Source organism: Pyrgilauda ruficollis, unplaced genomic scaffold (assembly GCF_017590135.1).
Source record: "Pyrgilauda ruficollis isolate IOZ18807 unplaced genomic scaffold, ASM1759013v1 scaffold54, whole genome shotgun sequence".
In the NCBI taxonomy this organism is placed as follows: domain Eukaryota; kingdom Metazoa; phylum Chordata; class Aves; order Passeriformes; family Passeridae; genus Pyrgilauda; species Pyrgilauda ruficollis.
This window is the reverse complement of record NW_024527044.1, coordinates 6,169,348-6,191,078: the sequence shown is the minus strand read 5'-3', so window position 1 is coordinate 6,191,078 and position 21,731 is coordinate 6,169,348.

Genomic DNA, 21,731 nt, shown 5'->3' with positions numbered 1-21,731 from the left:
TTGGTAACAAGAATGATTGGCATGCTGCAAGAATTTTCACAGCAACAATTAATGAATGCATAACACAGGGTAAAAAGTTACAAAATCTCAAAATATAGAAAATATTAGTCTGTTAAAAGGAAAAATGCATTATTTGTCTCTGGAATTTGGGATCAGAGGGCTCCCACAAAATATTTTTAATAGATTGAACACTTACATAAATATGCCATGACAGAAATAATACATTTATAATCATGTCAGGAAAGATTTTACTGAGAAATAGAAGCCTGGGAAACACATAAAGCAAAGGACACACTACAAAGAATAAGACCATCACAGTTCATGAGATTAGGAGGCAAATTATTTTAGGGAAAATTTTTCTGACCTTCCTTATTGCAACAATCACCTTTGCAGTGCAGATTTCATGCAGGTCCCTTTGGCTGTGCTCAGAGACAGGCAGGTGAACATGTGGGGTTCATTGGGTGCACCCTAAGGAAAATCCCAATAGAAGAAACTGTGCATTGTGTTGGTCAAACCAGAAATATCAGATGCACACTGATGTTTGTGAATAGGATCATGAAACAACTTCTCATAAATGCCAAAGAGATTGGAAATAAAGAAGGTTTTTATATGATTTCCAAACATAATTCTTTCAAAGATGGGGAAGGAGGAACTGTTAGTCCTTCCTACCTCCACACATACTTGAGAGACAAAAGGATGATCTAGTATGAAGCAGAATTGTTTCATCCTCTCCAGCTGGAAAATAGACATGAATGAGCATTTCCCCCTGTTAAGTATCATCAGACACATTAACTAGCAGAAGGTAAGGCTTTGAGATGCTGCTCTTCCATAGAGTGACAGGAACTGCTGACCTCATTAAGCTTTGCCCTCATAAACAAGGAATTTCTGAGAGGTTAAGGAAACAACAAAAAGCACAGGTCAGTGTAACAGGAGGAAAAAACCTCAAGCTGTATATTAGGCAGTAAAACCTTTTATAATGAGGGCATAGCTAAAGTTTAATGTCTGAAGGGAATATATCTCCATGGAGAACTCCTATTCTCTACATTCACTTTTTCATTATCATTTTATCCATTAGTGTAATTTCACTGTTATAGAAAAATGAATGTCAGAAACCAGAATGCTTTGCTTTATTTGTACCCAAGCCAGTGCCAATCAATACCAGAAGTATTCCCTGTGCCCTGTCAATGCACTTCAACCCTGCCTTGTTGAGAGTCCTTCTTAATTGACTCCAGTGAAGCAAATCCAATTTCCACATTCTCAGTCCTTGTACACATATGCTAAGACAGCTAAATTTAAACTGTTTCTGCTCAGTTTTGTGGTGTCTGCTCTGACACTTAGAACAGAATGAGATCACCTGAATTTGCTTTATATCTTATTTTTAAGACCATTTAATTGGAATGATTTTATGCCACTGTTTCTGGGTGATGTTAAAGTAATATCCTAGAGGAAAAAGCCAAATACATTATTCTACCCCATCATTGACTCTCTCTGAAACCACCTTCTTTACTTTTACTGCTGGATCTGATTTATATCTGAGACATAAGTGTCAATAGCTTGTTTTTGATGGGCAAAATACTGCCAGGTAAAATGGATATAGTTGAGTATTAGGCTATAAAGTGGGGTATGAAGTATAATTCAAATGGGCTTCATGACACTTGTCCCTCATATGACACACATTCTTTTCATTTCCAATTTCATTGGAACAAGGGGGAAAAACGGTTTCCAATCTGTCCCACCTCATAAAAATAGACCTGTGTTTAATTCTCCAGGACCTAAAATTATCCTTTAGATATTGTCAACCAATCATCCAAGGAAAACGTTCATGGACAAAGTAATAGAGAAATCTTCTATGTACGGGGACAGATAAAATATTGCTGCAGCTTCAGTTTTAATGACAGCATTCAAATATTAGTGCTAAATGCACTGATAAGACTGGGATCATCTGGCATATGCTTTTATACTTTTTAGTAAATGGTGTAGTTTGGTCCATGTGTTGCTGCAATTTATACATAAAAATGATTTCACAAAAACAAATAGCTGATAATATTCCTTCTTTATATCCAGTGGATGCTTTGAAAGAGAGCATCCAGGAGATACTTGGCCCTACAAAATCACAAAATTGAAAAAAATAACCTTTATTGTGCATGGGTGTCTTGATTTGTGTTTTTATTTTTCTGGTGAACAGCAGCAGCACAGACTTGATGTACCCTGGCTTGGTATTAATTGCTAGTTCTGCACCTGGAATTGGAAATTAGAATGAAGACAGCAGCAGCCCAGGGGTCTGATGTGGTTCAGGAAGTGAGTTTGGGACATTCTCCTGAGCAGGCTGAGAGTTATAGCAAAGTAGAGTTGCCGACTTTATGAGATAAATTATTTTGGGGCCAAAGACTGGCAGCCTGCATCATACTGGGGAGCACTTCAGCCAGAATCTCCAGGGTTTCTGAGAGATTTCTCTCCTGAATGTCAGGATCATTTTATGGTGATCAGGTAGGTACAGAAATCATAGGACAAGACAAGAGATCTCCTTGTGGGTACAAAAATAGTTGGACTACAAAATCACAGAACCATCTGTTTTGGAAAAGACTTCCAAGACCATCGAGTCCAACCTGTGACCCATCCCCACCTTGTCACCCAGCCCAGAGCACTCAGTGCCACATCCAGTTGCTCCTTGGACACCTCCAGAGTTGGGGACTCCAACACCTCCCTGGTCAGCCCATTCCAAGGCTTAACAAAATTTTCCATGACTAAATTCTTCTTCAAAAAATAATTTGATTTTGAAGAAAACTACTTTGCAGCTAAGCATTCCAAACTGAGGTAATAAAATGGTAGCATTTTTTGCTCCTTGTAAATAAAGGAAAGAAAGTACTTGACTCCAACATGCATTGCTGACTCTCAGACTTAAAATCCTCTAATGGACTTTACATTTTTGGCATAAAAGTCCTCTCAGTTGTTTTAATTCTGGTGCCAGTGCAATTATTACTGTAGACATTCACTTTATCTGGAATGGAGCTCCATCACCTTGGTGTATTTCTGAAAGTTTCACAAAATGCATTTCATGCAGCACAGGGCACACCCATACTCATTGGTCAAAATTACTCTGTTTTCAATGTCTACATTAGATACTAATGAGGGAAGAAAATTATTTGTTTTGACAATCCTTAACTACTGCATCAGCTCTTTCTGGGAACCAGTTCACTCTCCATTAGCAGACCTGTTTAAATCAGATTAAAAAGGCAGCTGACAGAAAAAAATATGGGGTTTTTTTCTGCAATTTCTTTTCAGCACTTTAAATTTCAAAATCTGCTGTGCCATTTTGAGCACTAGTAATGTTGATTCTTAGTCAATTCTGATTTTAAAGCCTCTATTTTTGTAGTAGACTGCATAATTTTTCCCCTACCTCATCTGTTATGATGCTAAATTTGGCATTGGTTCTTATTCCTGTTATGAAGTAGGTGTTAAATAGGGATAGAAACACCTGATTGTGGTAGACTTTTGAAGAGTTGTGTTATTAATTTAAACTATTTTGGAAATAGTCAGCTCTAGAGTGGCTACAAAAGTTGTGTAAATCTGTGTGGATACACTAAAGACAGAGAAGTTATCCCATAGAAGCTGAGAGCACAGTCCCTTGAGTCAATTGTATGCCTGATATAGTTCCATGGGAATGAATGGAAGCACACCAGAGATTAATTTAAACACATTTCCTCAGCTAAATGGAAAAACCCTTACATTTGGCTGCTATAGCAGAGCTGAAAGTCACCATTCTTTAGAGTATCAGCTTGCAGGGTAAAGAAAAGGCTGCAGATTTGACCCTGAAGGATTTAGACCAAAGATTTTTCAGATGTGGAAACCCTGCAGCATCACAGGATACAAATCAGCACAAGAAACTGGTCTTTTATCTCTTTCATTATCAGATCCAAATGAAAAATGTAGGATACAATATAAAGCAATCTAGGTATTTTTCGACATAGGTAATACTGTGATTCTATGATTAAGAAAGATTATTCGTCCTCTAAAGATGATTTATTTTTTCTCCATCAGCTTGTCTTCCATCATCCACTTTAGTCACATTTATTAAATTTTAAATGCATTTATCTTGTCCTTATGCCACTGTTGTCATTGGCAATGAGAAGAGGGAGGATCCTTCAGAGCACAGTCAAAGCATTTAGTGTATATTTACTGGAATAATCTGTCATAGAAATATCTTTTTCCATTTCCATGGAATCTTGTTGGCTAAATCTATAGTGGTAAATCACTTCTACCTGGATTGTGCTTAATCCTGTACAGTTTACTATGAGAGCTGGCCCAAAGCAAAATCTTGTCAGGGATGAGGGCAACAGTCCTTCATCTTGGTCATGTCCTGGTTCTCTTACTTTTTATGTGGATGTGACTGTAGAGCCTACAGAGGGACAGCTCCCTAATTTGGTCATTTAAATTAGATGGACATTATTAGGTAATGGAAATGATTCCCCAGAATAGCTTGATTTGTTTGCAATTAAGTTAATGCAGGGATAACTCTACCAGCAAATAAATCAGAGAGAAAAAAAACTAAGTGAGCTAATGGACTTTGTTCATTAAGATAATTAGAAATCAAACAAGGGCTGGGAAGCGAGAGAAGCTAATGACCAGAGCTGCAAGAATTAGCAGTAGAAAATTCTCTTGTACCCCAGTTTTCAGACACTGAATTTTATCTTTTTAAGAAGTTTTCTTCAAGTGTTTTGGATTGTAATGGCACCTTTTCCCCCCAACTCCTCTCCAGTGTGTCATGTCTCAGTTTTCATTCAAGCTGTCCCTCCAGCTGGCTCCTTGTCTTGTGATTTTACTCTTTTGGACAAATTGAAGCAAATTGCTCCCAGGACATATTCAAGAGTAGCAAAACCAAGCAGGTTTCTTTTTTTCTTTTTTTTTTTTTTTTATTTTTCTCCCAGGCTAAAACATGCTTCTTGACTACAGGTGCTGCTGGGTTGAGCTTGTTCCCAGCTCTCTGGCAGTTCTGAGCCTGATCTCCTGAAAAACACATCAATTATCCCAGGTGATACCATAAGGGGTCTTGTGTCTCTTCATTACCACTTAAAATATCACAAATATTTCATATGTACCTTCTTTTCATCACTAAGTTCCCATAGCTCAGAGCTGTGAGGGATCTTTTATAACCTTTCCAGCATATGGCCCTCAAAACCATCGCCTAAAGATATTCTTGCCTGTCCTATCCTTCAACAGGGTGTGTATATTAATTCCTAAAACAGCAGTGTATTTAGTGCCTGTTCAGGATAGTCTGCACTGGAGCCTTTTAATCAGTTGGTATGGGGCTGAGAATCACGGGGTCATGGAGTTAAGAAGGTTGGAAAAGGCCTCCAAAATCATCAAGTCCATCCTTTGACTGGGTATCACCAGGCCCATTAAACCATATCATGAAGTGCAACTTCATGAGAGGGTGACTCCACCACTTACTTCCCTGACCAGCCTGTTATAAAGCTTAACCACTCTTCCAGTGAAAAAACTGTTCTTATTATACAACCTGAACCTCCCCTGGCACAGCTTCAGGCCATTTGCCCCAGTCCCATCACTGGTTTCCTGGAAGAAGAGGCCAACCCCCACCTCATTACAAGATCACTTTAGCTGCATTTGGCATCTGATTTCAGACAGTTTCTTATTCCTTCATAGAGAAATCTCATTTAATTTTATGGATTGCCATTGGAAAACGTTTTTTAAAAGATTTTTTTTAAATATTTCTGATTAGACCAGAAACAATCAGTGTGACTCAGAGGTTTCCGAAGCAGATACGGCTCAAAATGCTACAGTTGATAAAATAACTCCAAATTTCTCTGTCCTGTCTCTGTAAATTCTGGAAGGAAAAGAATTACTGGTGTGTGTGCTCTTAGCTTGGCTGTATGGATTATTTTTTTTTGTGTGTGTGTTAATGTAGAAAAATACAGGAATGAATAATTCCTTAAGCAAAATGAGGATGGTGTGTAGAGCAGTGTACAGTGCACATGACAGAGGACTCACTGCAGATCAGACAGGATCCATTTTGTACTGAAAGAAAAACAAGTATGATCAAATGCACCATCTGTAATACCAGTAATGTTATATGTACTTATATATGTGAATGAAAATTGTTTTGCAGTTCAAAATCCGTATGGCATCAGCATGGTCATAAGGATCATTGATGTTACCATTTTCAGTCAGTGAATAAAAAATATAAATTGCTTTTATGAAAATGATATTATTCAAATTTGTGCAATTCAGATGTTAAATTAAATGGCTGTCATCATGCAGATGTCAGGCTGAAAATTTTAATTGAATTGTGAAGGAATCTTTCACAGTGATTTGGCAAAAAGAATAATGATTAGTCATTACATCTCTTATTACAAAAATTCCATCTCCCTTCATTTGTATCAAAGTCTCAAAAATATCAGAGGTACTGGAGTCTGACCCACACAGTGTGAGTAGCAAAGAGAAAAATGATAATTCTATACAGAATAGTAACAGTTCCAAGAGAGACATATGGCCCTGGTATTTCTTTCTGTTAGCTGGGAGCAGCAGCACTTTATGGTTCAGTGATCTGTTGGATAATCACAAAATAAAATAAAAGATATCATTTGTTACAGAGAATAAGCCTCAATAATGCTGTTGAACTACAAAATGACTCCTCTGTAATCACTGGTTGTAACAAGATGTGAATGATCCCAGTGCCACACACTGCCTCTGCCATCATGCCATCATTTACACTCCTAAATGAATGCACATTCACTTTCATATGGAGACACATTACTTGGGTCTCAGAAACAGCGGTGCCATAAATTTCACTTGTTATTTTATTCATATTTTCCCCTCAGGAGAAGAAGTTTTCCTGCAAAAGCTTCTAGATTCTGGCAAAAAAAAAAAAAAAAAAAAAAAAAAAAAAAAAAAAAAAAAAAAAAGAGCAGTGCCAATGGCTCAATGGCTCACTGGGATCCTCAGTGGCATATAGTGCAAATAAAATTAGATAAAATTAGCAACAGTCACAGCTTGGTCTGTATAGAAATTTCTGATGGCTTAAGTGCCATCACAGCCACTGAGAATGGAGGTGCTCCTAAATATCTCATTAGAAGTGCTGAAATGCATTTGCTTTCACTAAAATCAGATATTTCCTTGAATCAAAGAATCATTAAGGTTGGAAATGACCTCTGGGATCACCAAGTCCGACTGTGAATACAACCTGTGGATATTATCCTTTATTTCAGAAATGTACCCTTTATGCTGACTCTGCTTGTTTGAATGTGGCAACTAGAAAAACACTTCACACTCACACAGAAAATTTTTCCTTTCTGCTTTTAATGTAAATAGATAAACTGGTTTATTTGTAAGGTTGCCACCTAGATTAAGAAAACCAGCCTGCCATTAATCGATAACAATAAAAAGGGAATTTAAGGTCCTTTACATTTATTCAGGTTCAAAATCCAAGTGGGAAGAGGCTGAAGAGCACAGGTCTATTCTCTGGCTCTGAGATGAACAATTGCCACCTATCCCTACTTAAACTCTCCATGAATTTTGTATCCCACTATATTCAAGCTTGGACTAATCCCTGGACCAGATGAGTTCCTAAAGTTTCTCAGGAAATGGGAGAGTGCTGGCCAAGTGCCATGGACAGTGCTGGCAGCTCAGCACTGGTTTCCAGTCCTTCTGCCAAGGGCCACAAAAATATTTCATGAACTGGGATAGATGCAGAATATGTGTCCTGATCATACTTCTGAAGTTTGTGCAATTCAAGCTGCTCACTGCTTTGATGTGAATAAATTTTGCCTTTATTTATTTTTGCCTTTATTCATAAAAACACTGAGCAGGATTCTCAAATGCAATTACCCAAATTTTGGGTTCCCCTTTATGCATTGAAAAAAAGGACATTAATTTTCAAAAATAGAGTTTTCTTAAGGATCAAGAGTATAATTTCTCAGATATCAGATCTTGAGTTTGGAATGTTTGACTCTGAAGATGAAAAATCTAACAGCTGTGAAAACTAAAGGTGACAGGTTTTGAAAAGATTAAATGTTATTAAATACTTCAAGAAACTTAGCTAGACTACATATGCTGAAATTTTACTGTGTTGGCATAACTGAGTTGTTTTAGATGCTTAATTTACACATTTATCACAAGTTATATGAACTATATTTGTTTGGGGCAGTTGTTTTTGTTTTTTTTTTTTACAATGAGTTTTCAAAGCTTTTGCACCAGATATGCCTGAATTTTGAATCTCCAAGCCTCAAGATTTTTGGGCAGACTTTTGTTTTGCAAAATATAGTAATTAAATGTATTCTTTTTCTTATAATGCTTGAGATTGTAAAAAATGCAGTAAAAATTATGAGGGTTTTAGTTTGCTTTTGTTTTGTAGGCGTTTATTTCAATGCGATAGCATGATTTGATTTAATAGTGATATTTCAGAATAAAGATTGTTAATTACATATAACTTGAAATTGAAGACTTTTAAATATTTGTGAGTATGAAGTGTTTGCAATCATAGGGTTTTTTTCTGATATTTCCCTCTTAAAAAATCCTTATCTGATTTTTTAAAGTAAATATATTTGGATTTTTTAAACTTACACACACACATATGAGAATATTCTTGACCTCTCATGTATGTTTGACTCCATGTACAGGGAACTGCAATAGCACCTCTGATAAGTTTTCCATCTCTGTGCCATAGCAACCAGAATATTTAGCCCAAAAGAGAGGAAATTCTGTCAGTGAGCTTGAAATTTTGTGGTGACACAAAAATATACAATTACCATGGAATGAGAAGTTATGTTGGGAAAACTACTGTCTATTCATTAGTCACATCAAAATCATTCCATGCAATACATTTTCCAGAGTTCCATCCAAAGGGAGTACCTGGGACCCAGTAGAGGTTTCACAGATGTTTCCTTTCATACCTTGCTTAAACCCTCCATTAAGCACAACAATGTAATCCTGATTTTTTACTGCCTTCTTGATTAGCCTTTCACACTGTTTCCTGTCTTTTATTTACTTTTTATAGGGTACAGCTGGATGAGAAACAGCAGAAATACTTTGTCTTGAGACTGGCGTTGGAATCCTGTGTGAATATCTGGAACTTACCTGATCTTCCCCCCCTGCAACCTATTTAATCTTTATCCTCACTATAATTGTAATCAAGATTCCAATGGTAATAATTTAAAGTTACAATTCTAGACATTTAGTAGACATTTCAAAAATGCCATAGTAACATGGGGGTCTCAAGAACTTCCCAAATTGTCTTAATTTCACCTACATTTATTACTCTTTGGTGGCACAATATTGTGTTTTCTACATTCCTGTATTACTGCTGTGTGTGATGGGAAAATCCCCTTGCTAACATCTATTGCAAATACAGGCTAAGTATTGAGAACTTTTCTGTATATCTGTATATTTAGATAAATGTATAAAATTGGTGATCTTAGATGTCTTAGCCTTAATGATTCTATAATTCTATTTTTCTTCACACTTACACATGTATGAATATTGATGGTAAGGATAGCTCTGTACAAACATTTAAACATAAGCATGTGCATCTCAACATCATCTAAAATGACAACTAAGTTTGTCATTTCAGCACTCTAAAGTTTTCATAAAATGGATCCTAAGTCTACAGAAGCACCAAAATGTTCTTAAGTTGTTTAGAATTTCTTTCTTGCTTCTAAATTTAAAACTAGGCTTTTGGGGCACAGGCTGTACTTTCTCTGGGGGTGTAATTGTCATGTACATATTAATATATGCAAATAAAATTGGAGTTTCAACAGCCACTATTCCTCCAAAGGTTAGATTCTCTAATTAGAGCCAAGCAATTAGTTCTAAAAAGTTTCCTTCTTTTTTTTTTTTCCAGAAGCCTTGCATTTCCTTAGCAGTGAAATTACATCTCAGTCTTTCCTTTTTATTTCAAGATATGAAATAATTACAACTGTACCTTCATTTCATCTTGCCCACTAATTGCTCCCTTTTAACACAGAGCATTTCAAATGGTGTCTCTTTGAGATTTTATAGCTGTCTAATATGTACACAAGGATAGGTGCAATGTTGGAGCAAATTGAACTGTTCTTTGTCATTTTGACACCTTAAATCCCATGTTGCTGACTGGGGAACCAGCAATAACTGAGTCTTCAGGCTTAATCTTCCCCCTGCTCCCTTTTTTGTTAAATTAAAATAAATCTTGGTTTGATGTAGGAATAGCATGACCCACTGAGTGCATTCAAAGATGAACCAATAGTTGAACCTTTTCTCTTCCTTTACAATGAGATCTTAAAAATTTTAAAATAAACAGTATTTGACCCTAGCACGACTTTTTGATTCCTTCTTGAAATGGAAGAATCAACAAAGATCAAATGAAAAAGGTCAGACAGTGAGAACAGCAAAGCGATTCATGTAACTTTGAATGATTCATGGGACATGATCATTTTTATCATAAAAAAGAGTAAACAAATCAATGTAACATGCCTGTCAGTTTGTTGTCTGAAACAAATACATCCACAACATGTAACTGGAGGCAAAAGGAGTCTATTCTTCCAGCAGCTCCCTACAGGGAGGCACAGACAGCTCCAGAGGGTAAATCAGCACCCCCAAGACACACATTTCCCTCCAGTGTCCTCATCTCTCTTTCTCCACTGATTATTTGGGGAGCTCACAGTCAGCAGGCTTGTAACCCATATCCCTTGGCCAAGTGCCTAAAAATACCAAATACCCCAGCAAAGGGAGAGAAGCCGAGGAAATTCCCTGTGCGGCACTTAGGCAACCAAAAAAACCTGCAAGATTTGCATTTGCAGAAACTGGTGGGCAATAAAGGGGAGCTTAAATCCACTCCCTCAGCTCACAGGTGTCCCATGCACAAAGTGCCTGAGCCACCAGAGTTCACCTTGCAACCTGTCCCCCATCTCATTCCATAATGAGGGATATAAATACCTATCCAAACACGGTAGGGAAAAATCAAAACCAGAGATTAAGAGGCCCAAAAAGAGCTGCAAAAGGCTGTTGTAATGAAGATGTGACATATACAGGCAAATGTGCCAAGGACTTGCCAGGTTGCACTTGCCCAGAAAGAGAACCCAGATGTCTCCAAGAATCCGAAGCAGGAGCAGAAGGAAGTGACCTGGGGGAGGTGGAATGAGACAAGGAAGCTGGGAGCCCATGAGGAATAGAAAGGATGAGTGCACAGGGAGAAGGAGAGTCTGGTGTTGCCAAAATGTCTCATTGCTTCTGTTCAGAGATATGATGGCACTCAGGAAAGGCTGAAGGAGAATTTTGCAATTAGCCTTTTTTTTCCCCCGTGTTTTTCCTTAGGGGAAGGAGGAGAATGGGAGGAAATGAAGGGCAGGAAATAAAATCCAACCTGTTCTTTTTAGTTTATGCACCAGCCCTTGCTTAGGGCTGTGCCTTAAGGCACAATATAGCCCATACTGATTATTATAACAATTTTAAGCTTATTCCCACTTCCAGAAAATTTGTACACTTATACACATGCATACATATTAGACATGTATAGTAGTAGCTGTATTTTTTTTTTCAAGAAACAAAGATAAATAGATACTGAAAGCACCATCACACCCTTTCCACCCCATAACCCAACAAAGGTGGCAGTGTCAGCCTCAGTCAGGACCATGTATCAACTTACCTGCTTACCTGTGTAATATAGGCTCTGCCTGAGGTGATGACTGATGCTCACAAGCTAAAGCCTCACTACCTTGAAAGTGAAGTTGATAATTTGATAAATAAGCAGGCAAAATAAAAAGATAATGCCTTTAGAGGATCTATAAATATAGGATACAAAAATGTTTAATTTCTTCTTTTTTATTTTTTTCTAGACTGAAAACAAAATATCAGATTTTTTTTTTGTGGATTACAATTTTCTCATTCACAGTAGTATTCATTTGCTGGTCCTGTAGAGAAAGGAGAAAGAAAACAGTCCTTCAACATATATTTGCTGACTTTTCGAGATGTAGTGAGAGGGAAATACTCTGGTTTTCATAGAATCATAGAATACCTTGGGTCAGAAGGGACCTTAAACCTCATCTAATTCCCCCCCTTCCATGGGCAAAAATATCTTCCACTATCTCAGGTTGCTCCAAGCCCTGTCCAGCCTGAGCTCAGATACTTCCAGGAATGGGGCAGCCACAGCTTCTCTGGGCAACCTGTGCCAGGGCCTCACCACCCTCACAGGGAAGAATTTCTTCCTAATATTCCTAACATTTAACTGATTTAAACTTAACTTTGCACTGTCATTTGTTGGCATAAACCAAAATGTAGGGTACAACCAGAAGAATAAATATTTTCCTGTGAGATACGCCTTCAGCAAGGCTTTGAATTCTTTCCCCAAAGCAGGTGACTCCATGAGAGAGGCTGCTGCTGCAGTCATTGCTTTCTAAAAGACAGGAAATATATTTGGAAATTCATCACTACCTGACAAAGCACTGGCAAGCATCTTTGCCTACAGCACTGATTTGGGGGCTTCACTGTTTGGGCACCTCACTATAAAAATGAGAATAAATGCTACTCTGCAAACCAGGGATATGCAAGTAGAAACTATCAGAAAGTCATGCACATGGGTGTACTTCCAAAAGCCAGGGTTTGAAGTGTCTTCCTGAAGCAATAGGTCCTACCTGTTCCCTGGATCAAAGCCATGAGGACCTCCTCCTCTACAGTCATGGTATGACTTCTCAGTTGCTGGGCTTTTTCTTGCCTTTTGTAAGGCTGAGCAGTGTTCAAACTCCAATACTGTCTACCAGAACGCTCTGTCTGACTTGGGAAACAAATCTATTAACATCTCACCTTCTTACAAAGGTTCTCAATACCCTAATCCCCAGCTCCCTGCTGAAACCACTCTCAGCTGACAGAGCTCCCAAAAACTTTGCTGCGTCAACCACGAACCCTCTGACGCCAGCTGGGAGTAGGGAATGGATGGCACAGCCTCTTGAGATCTCTCCCAGACTTGTTTTTCTATAACTATGAAAGAAGCAGCAGGAGATGGGTTCATTCAGTTTGACCACATGGGATCTTCCCTCACCAGGTTTCTGTGGAGCCAAGGTGCAGTTTAAAGCTGTCATCCCTGTGGGTAATACTCACGGAGACAGGGACAAGGCAAACACCATCTGCTCTTTCTCCTTGGCACCGCATCTTCACAGGCTCTGGGAGGTGCATTCATACCTCCAGGAGGAGTTAAATCAAGATCTCACTCATCAAAGATATTGTAATAGTCGGCCAGAAATCTAATATAAATGTCAAGCAGTTGTTCTCTGAAATATCATAGGTGTTGTTTGCCATATTGCTGCCTTTACCTTTCTCATGTGAATTTAGTTAGAACTGGTAATAAAGTGTTCCAAAAGAACATGGGAGAATGCTGACTGGACAAAATGAAACTTTCTTCGATAACACTGTAATTTTATCCAAATTTTCAGGGTAAAATAATCAAATGTTTGATTTAATGGTAGAAAAAAAAAGTCTGGGTTCTTCACTTCCACTGTGTCATCTAATATAGACTATAATGCAAACATATGCATGAGAAATGCAGTGTAAACTACAAAAAAAAAAAAAACAAAAAAAAAACAGGATCAGCACGAAAAGCTCAGAAGTTCTCTGGAAAAATGGTTTAAAATATATTTTGTTTTAAGTTCTCACATGATTAAAAGAATAGCATATTTTGTTCAGAAACTGATGAAACTCTATATTCACACTGAAAGCCTGAAGAGGTGTAGCGTGACTGTGAAGGTGATCTCCATTTTTGTCAGTGTTGAGCTTGATAAATTCTCCTGAAACTTTCTAAAATCTTCACATCCAGAGTCTGGATGGATAAGATAGAGCTTGAAACCCAAACCTCTATTTGCCTATTCAAGAAAATATCTGCCAAGTTTTGGAAGAATTTTTGCTATTATGGCGTTTCTCAGCTCATTTAAACATTTCTGAAGCTCCTTGAATTCCAGTTTTGTGCATGCTCAGAGATGTTCCTGTGTGATTGCTTTGATACCAGCGACATCCCCTGAGGCAGTTGAGCTGGCAGATGTTTTCAGATTACCAGTTTACCAGTTCAGACAGACACTTCATTAAGTAGAGATACAGACATGTTCTATTGAGAAGAGTGACAATGTCTGTCTTTCATATTATAATCCAATGGTTAGAGCACAGACACACATGGGAAAGAAGGCCATGTTCCTTCTCAAGGACACAGGTTCATTTTCTCTCCACTCAGAAGAGAAGCCACAGCATCTGGTGGGTTCAAGCTGCTGCTGCCTGAGCTCTTTTTTTATTTTCAGTGGTGACTTTTCTAGTGATGTTTGATGTAAAGACAAAAACATCAAGATCTCTTAGTATGCTCTTGTTGAAGAGCAGGAAACCTGAATGGCTGACCTCGAGCCAAGAAGGGAAGAAACCCAAGATTCTTACTTGGAATGCAACAACACATCCAGCACTTTATGGTGTAAAGGTGGATAAAAGCATCTCTATGTATTAAAATAAAAGAAACAGCTGTCTTTCCAAGCACTGAAAAAAAGAGGAGAAGACTTTGGACTGTAAAGGAACATCTTTGACTCCAGCTCTGACCAGTTGCCAAGCTCTGGAGACCAGTAGGATCTCAGAGATAGCCCTGCACAACCAACCAGCTCCTCACCAAGGGATCATAGTCATGTTTAAGTTTTCATGCCTGAGGTGCACAATGCTCCTCAGACAATAAACCTCAGCATGTAGGACACAGTTCTGGAGTGTGTTTCACACTCAGCACCAGCAAGGCAGATGCCCATTCTCCAGGTGCCTTCAGCTGCTGACTCCTCTGCTCACATTATCAGTAGGGATACAGGGAATCCATCAGATTGGTTGCCTGACTCAAACAAAATTTAATCTATCTCAGAGTGCATCACTTTCCATGGTGGGTACATTTAGGGATGTGGAGCTGTTTCTCCAGCCGTATTGCTCATATTCCATGGTACTGGAAACTTCAGTAGAGCTCCTCTCCTCATTTACATTGCATTGTAGGAGTTTAAAGCCTCTTTGAAGAAGTGAGGCTAGAGAAAGGATACGGAAGATGAGAGAATGGGCGAGAGAGTATATCAGTACTTTCATTATTTAGATTTAAAGGGCATGAGAGATCAGTATTCAATAGAGCCAAAATACAGTCACAGTTTTTGGATGAATCCACTCATGATTTGGGAATCACACATAGAAATTTTCCCCTCCAGTGACTGAGGAGAAGACTTCAGAGGACTGATATTAAACTGGGATAAATTATCTTAGTTTCTTTGACACCAACCAAGCCTTGACAGTTTACACATGCTGCTCACAGATGTCAGTTGCTTGCAAACACTGCTATTGTAAGCCAAATTTTAACGGGTGACCTATTGATTAAAGGCTTATGTGTTTCTACTGTCCTGTTCCTAATCCCTCTATGAAAACTGTTTTGAAGAGAATACTTCTTGAAGCATGCAATGTCAGCTTCCAATAAAAAGAAGGCCAGTCTTTAAAGAGGAGCTCTTAGTGATCTAGTAAAGATTTCTACCTTCAGCAATTTTGCTTGATTAAACTTCTTTGGGTCTTACCATAAGTTACAGTAGATCATAACAGCAATGTTGGGGCCTAGCTTGGAAATTGTGTCAGATCTTTGACCAGAAAGCTCCTGAATTGGTTTCACTCCTATTAAACTAACGGATTGGGCTTTGTGTCTGCAGGAGACGTTTTGTTGTTGCGTGGTGCGGGACCCCCGCTGGGCCATTCTGTGCCCTTTTATTGTGTACAGTTTACATGTTGGTACTGGGCTGTCAGATGGAAGCACGGGCTGGGTTAGGCTCCATTGTCATGCAAATGACACCCAGATTTACATATTACCCCAGACTAATATTCATTGTGATGTCTCAATAAGGTCACCTTTGATGGATAATAATTTTTCCAAGACTACAGTCTTCTTTGAAAGTGCAAATTAAACAGAAGCCCCATTAATAGGATTTCAATAGTCTTTAAATGCTGTCAACTGTTCAACTGTATTGTGGTGTTTCAGGGTCAGGTTCTTCCATCTGAATTTATGGTGGTGATTAGTGACTGCTCTGCAAATAACCCATTTATAGATAAATAAACTCTTACTCAGCCCAGGTGTCACAACCTGATATTACTGCAAACAAACACTAGAGAAGTAAACAAAATTATGGTGGAGGGGTTTGTTTGGTCTTTTTCAGTTAGTATAAGCATGTAGTTCAAGAAATAAGAACCAAGACTTGAAGTATCTCACAAAAGGTTCAACCAACATATTATTTTAAGAGTAATATACTGCAAAGAACAGGATACTGGAACTTTTTGAAGGAAGGCTGCTGAAGACATGATATTCAGTTGTCTCCACACCAGTGAAATGCCAATATCCATCCTTTCAGTGAGCTTTGTAAATGTAGAAGAGCTCTGCCTTTACAGCACTTTCAAGACTATAAGAGCAAGAGATACAAGGAAGGCTTCAGAAGAAACACAACCTCACTTTAATGGCTCCTGCTTTATCAGGAACTCCTCCCTTCATCCAGACCCCAGACCTAAGGGATGTCCTCAGTTTTATGTCCTTCTTTTATCAAGTTTCTGCAGTCACCTGTAATTCCTGACATCTGGGCTTCCATTCCTATCTAAGACTTCCAAGCAAGGAGTAAATTTAGGGGGTTTTTGGCTGCTAAGAAAGCATGTTCCTGGCCACTGTGCCTGAAGTAAGACTGTCATATTTTTATCTGGCATTTCCAGAAAAATTATTGCTTTTACTGTTCTATACAGAGTCACTACAGTAACTGAAAAAGAACGATAATGTAGTGAACACCCACTGGCCACTGCAGAGCATATGGACAGGCAAGATTAAAGTGAAAGACCCATTTCATCTGGGTTCAATGCAAAATAATGGATGGAAACATCTAAAAAATGTCCTCAATTCTGAAATTCCATCTAAAGAAAATTATCATGTGAGAAGAGAGGATGTGTCTAAGAGTGTTCCTCATACAGGGTACCTCGTAACATTTGTCTGACCCAATTAAACACCTACAAATTATACTTATATACATTCTGATTATTTAAAAGAGAAAAATATCTGAGAATAAACAATCCCTAAGAGATTTCTCTTACTTTATCCTGATTGCTGGCTTCCTTTTTGATTAGATATCTATCAAGGGGTCCTAAGTTTCTGTGCTCAGCTCTTCACATGAGATATGGATCTAAGAGGAGATGCAGACCTGCCTTAGGATACCCTTAAAGACCTTCAGCCTTTGAGAAGGTATTCATCTTTAGGGCAGATGCATAACTGCCTATAAAAGTTCATGGAGCCAGAACCTTCACAGAGCTCTTCAGCAAATGTAGATCATCCCCAGATATCATACAAGAATTTGAGCCTGTGTCAATCACTTCTCCAGGACCTTCAGCTCTAGAAGTCTGTTGAACTCTTGAGGGAGTCCTGTGAAGAAACAACCCTGTCCAGCTGAGTTATTTGCCATCAAGACCCAATAACTTTTAACTTCCCAATGCCTATGTTCCAATTTCTCTCTTTATGGGATAATGGGAATTCTGTCCCATTTAGAAGATAAACATCTAAAATTGCACCTAAACCAAACATTTAATATAATTCCTAGGCCAGTGAGAGAGAGGCAGTTCATTTTACTGACATCAACATGAGACAAATTATTTTCTGATAATTTTAATCTCTCTTCTCTGACAAGACACTTAATTATCAGATGGTAAATGCCCGTGATTAACATATATCAGTTTATGTTATAATATTTCTAGGTAGGGTTATGCTCCTACTTACGTGCTTATCCTGGGCAAGAGGTAATCCCTGTTTCTTTACCCTTTTCTCCTGAGAAACCCTAGAAATTAGCTGTTACCTGAGAGACTCATATTATGTTTCCTGAGAGCTAGGTGAGGTGCAGTGCACTGTCTCCAGTGCAGCAGAGACAGATTTCTCCGAGGATTAAGGATGTGATGATATGTGCTCTTTCTCTCCATGGAGCAACAGTGATTCTCTGCATCATGAAGTTCTGACTTTGTGGAAGACAAGGCTGAAGTTACTCTGGATTTGTAGAGCACGAAGATTTTGGCTATTAATAGTTCGGGGGAGGAGCAGAGAATTCTGGGTACAAAAAACTGGTAAAAAACCCAAGCAAAACACACAGCCTTTGATATAGCTTTATCAATTACAACGTTAACTTATTATTTTCCTTGGCTTCATTAATCCATAACTAATTTGAGTGGGTACCAAGCTCGCTCTCTCTCATTCCCAATTAACCCAGTGGCAATTATTACTGGCTTTAGTCTTTAATATCTAAGAACTCTCTTTACCTCTTGAAAGAAGCTTTTGAAATCTGAAAATGCCAAACCAGCTAATGTTTTATTTAAGCCTAGAAAATGAACTTTAGGTTATTCCCCTTTGCCATAGGTTAACTAATTATTTATGAAAAAGGGAATGAGAGAAAGGAGAGAAAAGAGAAGAAAGGAAGATTAATATTCCAAACCCTTTTGGTTGGGAACCCCTAACTTATATGAGGAAAAGTTTGTTTCCTGTGTCTGTGCATTCAATATATGCTCAATAATTGTTGTTCTTAATTTTTGGTCAATGTACTACATATATATTAATAAATTTAAATATATCCTAATGAAAGTAACATTCTCTGGCCCAAGAAGTCCATTATAGCCTAGGCATGTCCCTGCTATTGACATAAAACAAAGTGATTGGCTGTAAACTGCTTTCTGGGAATGGTTCTTCATCCATTATAAATCCCAGGACTCTGGGGGAAATTCTAGGTCAGTGCCACTTGGCGGTCCAGGAGAAAACCATTCCAGATCTGTGCCAACAGTCAAGTTTCAGTGCTTGTTTAGTGCTAGTGAAGTCTTACTTCAAGAGCAAATTAAGAATTTGGCCTGATTTCTCTTAGGACACTGCTAAAATTCCCATTGACTTGATAAGTTGAGTTCAGCCCTTGAATTTCTTCCTGAGGCACAGTAATGTTTTACAACACAAGCAATGTAATTGAAACAAATGGTACATTTGTGATCTAAATCTGCACCCAAACAGGTCCAGGGTGTCCAGGCAGGAGTGGGGAGGAGGAAGGTCAGTTTTTTACATGCAGTACAGCCAAAACATCACTTATATACTCAGGGAAGAGACAGATGAAATTGCTGAAGGAAAGGAATACATTTATTTGGACTCAAATATAGATGGAAAAATTCAATTTCATATATATTTGGATCTAACCTTTCTTAAACAGGTAACTTACCTCACTTTCTCTGGTTTTGTTATTTTTCTTTTAATCTTCTTTCACACAATGGTTTAAAGGTAATAAGATTCTTGATTCTTGTTTTGGGGACACCATGAGAAAATAATAAAGAAAACAGTTAAATCAAAGCGAAGAGTGTTACTGTGGCAAAGGAGAGACAAAACATCACAAACACGAGCCAGAAACCCATTTAATTTGTAGTTTTCCATAGCAAGGAAAATTAAAAGCAGTCAAGTTGATCTAATCAGATTGTAATACAGAAACAAAAATCATATAAGAAAAGAAGTTGAGCTCAGCTAATAAAATGGGAAAATGAAGACTGAGGAAACTTTGAGAAAGACAAAGGAATGCCCTTTATTTTCTTGTTCACACTCTAACTGCAAAAAGCTTAGTAAAAAGCTAATCACCTCATATAAACAGGGTATATCTATTTTATTAAGTAACTCAAGAAAACTGTGCAGTCTGGATGAGTGGAATGATCTCTCACCACCTCTTACTGTTACCTCCATGACTCCACTTGCTGCTGTTGCAATCTAAGCTGTACTTGTCCAAGATATTTATGTCTTTGGTAGTTTTTTGCCATCAGCTGAAGATTAATGTCCCCCGGTCCTGATGCCAGGAGCAGTTTCTCACTATATCCCAACCCGTGTCCCAGCAAAGGAACCCAAATGAGCTAAAAGTGTTATTGTCGTGATTTGTACTGAGAACAACTTGCACTGAAAGCAGGTGAGGAGTATTCACACTGTGCTTTTCACTACATGAGAAGGAGAATTAACCTCCAGCAAGGATCAATGACAGAGCAGCCTGTAAGTGACAGGGATTAAAATTGCATTTATTATACACAAAGTGTTCACAAGTGTAGTGTCTGAATGTGAGAGCCTCTGTGGTTTGCAAAGGTTTCGTTTTTCTCCTCTAGGATCACAGACATTTCCATGGATAAGTGCAAAGAGATAGGAAAATGTGAATAATGTGATGCAAGAAAAAAATTTATTCCAAAGTATAGAAGTTTATGAATATTTAATAACCACTCTAAAGGAAAAAAATAAGCACAAATCTTTTTGATTTAACCTTTTAACAATTTCCATTGCATTCAGCAGTACATGTGATGTAGAAACCAACAGGAAAATATTTGAAGAAGTAGAAAAGTCTGAAGCACGTGAGGTTTTGCAATAAAAAGGAAGATCCATGGAAACAACCATTTCATTAAGCTGAATTCTGTCAGTTCTAGTGCTGCCTGGCTGTGGGCCATTAATAAATCCTGAAGTATTAAGAAGTGGTAAGTACCTGAGCTTGGATTAAGTACCTGGATTTTCAACTCCATATAAGCATCATCTGTTTTCTCAGTTTCTTCACCTGATGATGGGTGGAGATATTGGGGGTATCAAGATAGAATCAAGATGAAGAATCATAGAATGGTTTGAATTAAAAATGACTTTACAGATCACTTTGTTCCAAGCTCCCTGTCATGGGCAGGGACCACCGGGTAGACCAGGTTGTTTACAGCTGCACCCAGCCTGGCCTTGAATATATCCAAGGGTAGGACATCCATAACTTCTCTGGGCAACCTGTTCCTGGGCCTCATCACCCTCACAGTGAAGATTTTTTTTTCTAATATCAAATCTAAATCTACTCGCTTGCAGTTTGAAGTTATTCCCTCTTGTCTTCTCACTCTTTAGGAAGTCTCTCTCCGTCATTTTTGTTGGCTCCCTTCAGGCACTGGAAGGCCACAGTTAGGGCACCCTGAAGCCTTCTCTTCTCCAGGCTGAACAATCCCTGTTCTCTCAGCCTTTCCTCATGGCAGAGCTACTCCATCCCTCTGACCAACTTGGTGCCTCCTCTGGGCTCTGTCTAGGAGCTCCAGGTCCTTCCTGTGATGGGGACTCCAGAGCTGGAGGCAGCTCTGCAGGTGGGGTCTCACTGGAGTAGAGTGTGTTTATATATACATATTTATTTATTTATTTTTATTTATATATATTTTATATATTTATTTATTTATTCATTTATTTATTTTTATTTATAATACTTATATTTATATATATAATATTTATATATTTATATGTACTAACATTCTAAATACACTCGGACTAATGACTAAGTCTAAATGGACTCGGTAGAGTCCATCCCCCCCCTTGCAATTTAACTGTATATATTCCCTGAAAAGGAACATCAATCCACAGCACTGGGAAAAAGCCAACACCTTGTTTTTTGAATAAGCTTAGATGACAATTTCAAAACTTAAGTTGAATTTCTGTTCAGAAAACAAGCTTTTTCTGCCAGGAGAACAAAATTATCAGGGAAAATTGTTCAAAACAAAAGAATTTTAATTTTTTTTTTTCATTTTTCTCCTTTTGAAGTGTGAAGTGTATTTTGGAAAACAGCTCTGTGAACCATCAATGTCATGAGGACAGAGGGACAAGCAGGGAGCCAAGCAAAGCCTCTTCAGAGAGAGCTTCAAAGTGATGTCTCCCCTCCCCAGTGTAGCTGTCTGAATCAGTCCCTTCGTGTGCT